The sequence below is a fragment of the Telmatherina bonti genome (genome assembly GCF_933228915.1).
Source record: "Telmatherina bonti genome assembly, chromosome: 3".
Taxonomy (NCBI): Eukaryota; Metazoa; Chordata; class Actinopteri; order Atheriniformes; family Telmatherinidae; genus Telmatherina; species Telmatherina bonti.
In genome coordinates this window covers 16,878,635-16,886,440 of record NC_136621.1, presented here as the reverse complement: position 1 = coordinate 16,886,440, position 7,806 = coordinate 16,878,635, and positions in this window count along the sequence as shown.

The following is a 7,806-nucleotide window of genomic DNA, read 5'->3' as shown; positions in this document are numbered from 1 at the left end:
ACAAACACGCTCATATAGCTGTTAAACACCCAAAGATATCTACAACAAGCACCAAAGGGACAGAGAGATGAAGTTTTGTTATGAGAGCTTGTTTTTTCTTGGGGTCTTTCTGCCAGTGGAAGAGATCCTGTAGGCCTAATGTCTGCCAGCCCAGGCTCTTATACATATATATACATACATACTTCAATACTCTGTTCTTTCCATAGCTGAATGTGCTGAAAACAAAACCACTCAAAAATTATCAATGAAAATCAAATGTATCAACCCATGGAGGTCTGGATTTGGAGTGGAAATGAGTGGAAAAACACACTACAGGTTGATCCAACTTTGATGTAACGTCCTTTAAACAAGTCAAAATAATGCTCAGTAGTGTGTGTGTGGCCTCCGCGTGCCTGTATGACCTCCCTACAACGCCTGGGCATGCTCTTGATGAGGTGGCGGATTTTCTCCTGAGGGATCTCTTCCCATACCTGGACTAAAGCATCCGCCAACTCCTGGACAGTCTGTGCAACTTTACGTTGGTGGATGGAGCGAGACATAATGTCCCAGATGTGCTCAATTGGATTCAGTTCTGGGGAACGGGCGGGCCAGTCCATAACATCAATGCCTTCATGTTGCAGGAACTGCTGACACACTCCAGCCACATGAGGTCTAGCATTGTCTTGCATTAGGAGGAACCCAGGGCCAACTGCACCAGCATATGGTCCCACAAGGGTCTGAGGATCTCATCTCGGTACCTAATGGCAGTCAGGCTACCTCTGGCGAGCATATGGAGGGCTGTGCGGCGCTCCAAAGAAATGCCACCCCATACCATTACTGACCCACTGCCAAACTGGTCATACTGGAAGATGTTGCAATGGCAGCAGAACGTTCTCCACGGCGTCTCCAGACTCTGTCACGTCTGTCACATGTGCTCAGTGTGAATCTGCTTTCATCTGTGAAGAGCACAGGGCGCCGGTGGTGAATTTGCCAATCTTGGTGTTCTCTGGCAAACGGCAAACGTCCTGCACGGTGTTGGACTGGAAGCACAACCCCTATCTGTGGATGTCGGACCCTCATACCACCCTCATGGTATCTGTGCTCTTCACAGATGAAAGCAGGTTCACACTGAACACATATGACAGATGTGACAGAATCTGGAGACGCCGTGGAGAACGTTCTGCTGCCTGCAACATCCTCCAGCATGAGTGGTTTGGCAGTGGGTCAGTAATGGTATGGGGTGGCATTTCTTTGGAGGGCCGCACAGTCCTCCATGTGTTCGCCAGAGGTAGCCTGACTGCCATGCAAGACAATGCTCATGTGGCTGGAGTGTGTCAGTAGTTCCTGCAACACGAAGGCATTGATGTTATGGACTGGCCCGCCCATTCCACAGACCTGAATCTAATTGAGCACATCTGGGACATCATGTCTCGCTCCATCCACCAACGCCAAGTTACACCACAGACTGTCCAGGAGTTGGTGGATACTGTAGTCCAGGTCTGGGAGGAGATCCCTCAGGTGAACATCAACTGCCTCATCAGGAGCATGCCCAGGCATTGTAAGGAGGTCATACAGGCACGCGGAGGTCACACACACACTACTGAGCCTCATTTTGACTTGTTTAAAAGACATTACATCAAAGTTGGATCAGCCTGTTGTGTGTTTTTCCACTTTCATTTTGAGTATAACTCCAAATCCAGACCTCCATGGGTTGATACATTTGATTTTCATTGATAATTTTTGTGTCACTTTGTTGTCAGCACATTAAACTATAGAAAGAACAAATTATTTAATACAAATGTATCATTCATTCAGATCTACAACGTGTTACTTTCGTGTTTCCTTTATTTTTTGAGCAGTGTATTAAATATTTGATCAATACTGAATAAAAACATTCAAGTAAAGTGTAATTAACTCTTTGATAACCATGAAAGTGATACAATAACACTAAAAAAAAAACAAACAAACAAAAAAAACCATCATTGTAAATGTCTGTAGAAGTAACACACTGTATGTACAAAAAATTATTTTTTTTATTTTTTTTTTTTAATGTGCCACTGTTTTATATTTATGCATTCATGAAAAGGTTCATCTCAATGAGAATCTTCATGGTTGGATAAAGGTGAAATAAGTTGAATGTTAAATTTAGTACCTGAGTGAATTTAATCATTTATAAATTTTGAAAATCTCTACATTAAAACTGTTAATTAAATATAAACCTGAAAATATAATCCACCAGGTAAAACAGTTTAGTTTATAATCGTTTTTTAATGTGAACGCATGTTTTGTGCATGAATAAATCTTTTCTGCCATAATTTTGAATTACTTGGCTAATCTGATCTAATTTTAAGACCCTGGCTTTAATTTGACATCATAGTGAAACAGATTTTGTTTTATTTTAACCTTTAAGCTTCTTTTTAAATGTAAAAACTCCCTTGTTCAGTGTGGCTTCCCACTACTTCACCATAACTTTATCAGAATTTGATACTAAAACTTCAAAAGAAGTTACCAGGAGCTCAGATCTTTTGCATCTGAAATCTAAACTTCATGTTAAAGATGTGAAGATTCAGAGGAATCAGAAACCTACCGTCACTGAAACACTTTCACCGTCTGACAAAAAACACAAAGTCTACAAAAGAGGAGCTAAAATATTAGAATCTCTACAAAATCATGAGCAGAGTTTTCATCCTGGATGCAGAGACAGTGAGGAAGAGAAGAAACTGTCCACGTCTTCTTCAGTCCACAAGCAGAAGAAACTCAACCTGACGAGAGATCATAGATAACACTAAACCCCTCCCTCATCCTCCCTCCCTCCCTCCTCTAACATAGCCCTCCGTCCAGCCTCAATATGTCTGTCGGGTGATGAAGAGGAGATGAATTCATGAACCAAGCAGTTTGCTGTAAACATCCGTCGGCTCTGCAGCCCTTTCTCAGGCTCATGATTACTTCTTCATCTCCTTCTTCTTCCTCTTTTTCTTTCATGTGCTGACTGTCTTTTCCTGAATTAAAGCATCATTTTCACTTTTGGGGCTCAAACAGAAACTCTGCGAGAAGTTCAGCAGGGAGATGTAACATCCTGTCATCTGATTTCTCTTAGCTGTTATCATCCTCATCTTCCTGTGTCATCATCATCATCATGATTTACACGTTGTTCTACCAATTTTAGGGGAAAGTGAGACATGATCTGGAGATATGAACGGTTATTTAGACTGATAACGTGGCCATATTTAGCTAAAAATGTATGTCTGCTTGCAGCATAGTCTTGTGTGTTGTGTAACAGCAACGTTCTTTTTGCATGTAGGGTCAAATTACCCATCAGCCATCCTTGTTGGAGCCAGCATCTAATTTACAGGCTGCTGGGTGAAAATGACCGTCTGATGAAACTGACTACAGATCTGTTTCCAGATCAGCCTCCAACCCGCTAATACTGAGCTCTCTGCAGGAGCATAGATCTTTTACAGAAGACGCTTTCACGGAAAATTACTTCCAAATGAGGACAGACACTAAAGATCCAGTCCATCATGACCCTGGCGTCAGCATTGGAGCTGGTCCAGAAAGAGGAGATGAGTCTTCAGATAAAGTTGCTGCCGCTCTGATTGAACCAGAAGACATTCCTCTGAAGAACACAGCAGTCCAGAAGAATCAGAGCCTGTATGACTGACTCTAACTCTTAAAACTGCAAGCCAATTTCCTTTTTGGTCCACCTAATATTATTATTCTTCTATTCTTCTATATAAACCTGCCTGTTGAAACTGAACAGTTTTAATCCCAGTTCACTGTTTTCAAGGCAGCTTGAGTTGTCAGATCATGAGGCAAAAATTATATGAATGCATCAACACATGTCACATCATAAAAACCAGCAAAAACAACAAAACAGAATTTATTACTAACAGTACGTTGTAGAAATAACACACAGATAAACAGTGCTCAAGCTTTTTCTCATCCCAGGAAAAAAAAATTGGAACTGAAACAAACATACAACGGAAACTATTTACACTTTTTCCTCCAGCTGTGTTTTGCTTTTTACAGTTAATTATATATCATCATCACAAAACCAAGTGCTACCATACTTGTGTTTGGTGCCGCTGTGCATCAAAACATCTTTTTTTTACTTTTTTCCAGCCATAGAGGGCCGTTATTACCTCCGCCAATGAGGTTATGTTTTTCCCGGTGCTTGTCTGTCTGTTACTGTTCAAGATAACTCAAAAAGTTATGGACGGATATCATTAAATTTTCAGGAGTTGCTGGAAATGTGAAGAGAACAAACTGATTTAATGTTGGTGTGATCTGGATCACCGTTTGGATTCAGGAACTTTTTAAAGGCGGACGTTTGTGCTCTCCGAGTGCTTTTCTAGTTTTTATTCTTTTCAGACAGACGTAGAACTTTTTGGTCTCTTGTTGATCTTTGACTGCTCCTGATTGGACATTACAGTTCATTTAAACTGGCTGATTTGTTGAAAGATTGACAAGTAGTGGCTTCATCATCATTTCCATGTTGAAATAGTGGTCTCTTTGCAACATAGCAGTGATAATGATTTTTTTTTTTATGTTATACATAATGTATTAATCAACAAGGCTATGTGACATGATATGTCTACATGCTTCAGTATCTCATTGAAGCATAATGACGACCTCCTAGCATGGCAGTGAATGTGGGCCAGCAGAGAGAACAAGACCCATCTAGTCTGAGACTCACCTTTGGTCCTGGTGCAGGAGCAGAAGAGGAGAGTGTGAGGAGGAGGGAAAGCTGTGTCTGATAACTGCTCTAAATTTAAAAGAAACACACATTGTTGTGCACATAGCTAGATGAGTGCTGCTTATCTTCCCTCTCCCAGCAGGCCATGGCCATACAAGGCTCTGCGGGGCCCGGGGCCATCCAGCAGCTCCTTGTCCCCGCCAACATGTGGGGGAGATAACAGCTAACAGCTAATGGAAGCTTGGTGACGGCAATACCCACAGAGGTACAGGAATGCTGGGATAAGTGTCCCCCTTCCACCCCAACACGTGACATCCTTCAGAGCAGTGATTTTTCACACTGACAAGGTGACATGCAGAAACCTGGAGAACACAGACAGGCTGCCAAGTTTCCACGAAAACAACTTTCACATCTGTAGCTAGGTTCAACTTAGAGACGGTGACATAAAAAAGTGAAAAAAACAGAAATAAATCATCTACATACATAGCTGATTATATATATATATATATATATATATATATATATATATATATATATATATATATATATATATATGTATATTTATGTATATTCTAACTATTTATATATTGGGTGCCGATTCAATTTAAATTGCAATTCTCGTAATTCTTTGATATTGCTGATTTGTGTAGACTAAAAACAAACAAAAAAAGTACAAAATATTAGAAAGGTGTAAGTAAATCTTAGAAAGGTGTTAATTTCAGTATCTGAAATCTCTACCAAATCCTGTACAGTGCTATGACATGAATAGTTTCCAAGGCTAAGGTAATGTCTACCAATCCCAGAAAATCTGTAGAGCACACTTAAGGCCTAAATTCAAGTCCAAATCCAGGTCTAGGTCTAAGGACCAGACTAAAACTTGAAAACAGTAAGTGCTGGACTGACTTTTTATTTTATTGGTTTCTGTTTAAAGTGCAACAAACTGTTACTTACAGACAAAAACACAAAAATAAAGACAGTGTTTCATGTTCCAGTTTATTATTTATCTGAACAACTGGTGGTATTTTCTAGTCTTTTCATAGAGACAGTCTAAGGTTATTTTTCTGGTCTAAGGCGAAAAGTAATATTTTCCATTGCACAAATTTCCTTAACTAAATCTATCCACTGACTGAGAGTTGGGGGTTCAGTTTCATATCAGTTCATGTGGCAGTTTTTCTAGAACCCATTATCAGTGTGTAACATAGGGTACCAGTCTTTCTAAATCATAATATCCTTTTTCAAGACAATTAAAATACAGGGTCATAACATTATTTGGACTCTTGTAACCCCGGATCATACCCATAGACACACATTTTCCCAAAAGTTTTTAAGTTTCAGACACAACCAAAAGACATTGGAGTGATCAATGCTCACTCGTCTGCACTGGCCCAAGCACTGTTTCTATGATTGAGATAAATTGTTTTAATCTGAGGTGGAATTTAAACTTGGATGAACTTTTTCCAACTAAATATCCCCCACCTCTTTTCATTGTTCAGCAAAACCTTTTAAAGAGTGCTCGTGAGTTATTGTACAAATTGCTGTGATGTTTCAGAGCCATCATCCTTGGATCCTGTGAGACTGGATCTTGGTTTGAATTCATGATTGTTGGAGGGAGTTTTTAAAGATTGAAAAGCACCAAACACTGCAACTTGGCTGGTGAAGTTTTTCCCTCCAGTGCAGGTGGTTTCCCAGCAGCTTTCAGCAGCGCGGCAATGGAGTTTTATCTGCTCACTCATTATCACCACTCACATTCCCCCACTGAATTTATTTTTACCCATATGTGTGTTTGAGCTTTAACCTTCTCTGATATGGTTAACGCCTGTAAATCCCTACATAGTTTGATGGTATAAAGCACATGCACACAGAGTAAAAATGCTTCAGGTCGAAGCACTCAGAAGTAAAGGAAGTGATCCAGGTGACACCCAACACACCTGACTTACAGGATGAGAGCAGCCTGAGAGAAGGATGTGACCTGCTTGACTTGAAGAGTCGTCATCTTAGATCGCAGGTGCCACTGCTGAAAACAGGCTGTTAATCTGTCCCACAGGAAGTACATGATTAATAAATAACACAGAAACAAGATTTGACAATAAAATAATTCTTTTATTGGCCTTAAAATAGTCAAAACTTGTCAACTGAACCTATTTGGCAACAGAAATGAAATTGATTATATATCTTCTGCTGCACTACAATAACTCGTCAGTCACTTTATCAGTGGTGTGGGGGGTATTTTCCAGCTTTGGGCTCAATACTTGGCATAGTTAAACTACCACAGCTCACACAAGTACTGTTGTTGACCTTGTCAATTCCTTTACAACCATCTATACCATCTTCTGACGGCTACTGCAGAATAATGTGCCATCTCCTAAAACTCAAATCATCTCCAATTGGTTTCTTGAACATAACAATCCATTCACTGTACTCCAACTACCTCTACAGTCAGCGTATCTGCATCCAGTGGGGGATTTTCATAATGTATGCGTACACATGCGCATAACTGCGATTTGATAAAGTAATGCAATGCCATGCAACTTTATTTATAACGTACTTTAAAAACAACAAAGTAGGCACACTGTTCCAATGGATGAGGTAAGAAGTCAGAACTCAACCAGGAAATATGTTTTTCAATTTTTTCATAAAGAAGGACAATTGAGCGGTCTGGATTTGTGGATTAGCCACGGAAAATGAAAGCTATGTCAAGGGAGTTGGAGTGTGGTCAAATGAAAAACTCAGGAAATCCTGATGTAGTTCAGAATTATTTTCATTAAAATTGTGAAATGTTGACTCCAAAGATCCATGCACTTCTTGTGCAGCTTCACACGTCAGTGAAGGGTAAAACTTTTCTGGGTGGAAGTGGTATGTAGTGGTCAGTTTTGTTTCTGCATGATGTTTTGTAGTTGAGAGGTTTTGTGTTTGCAGAGATATTTACTGCGTGAGCAAGTTGTGATGATGTTGGACATCACCATCTTTAGTTTAAAATGTGTTGTTTAGGGTGAGAGATTGTTCAGCTGCAGTGATTCAGCTCTGTGTCTGCTGCTCATGGGTGTTTTCAGCATGAGAAAAGAAACACAAGGAGTCCGTTTCGTCTGGAGACTAAACACCAGCTGATCCCAGAGCTGCAGGATGACTGACAA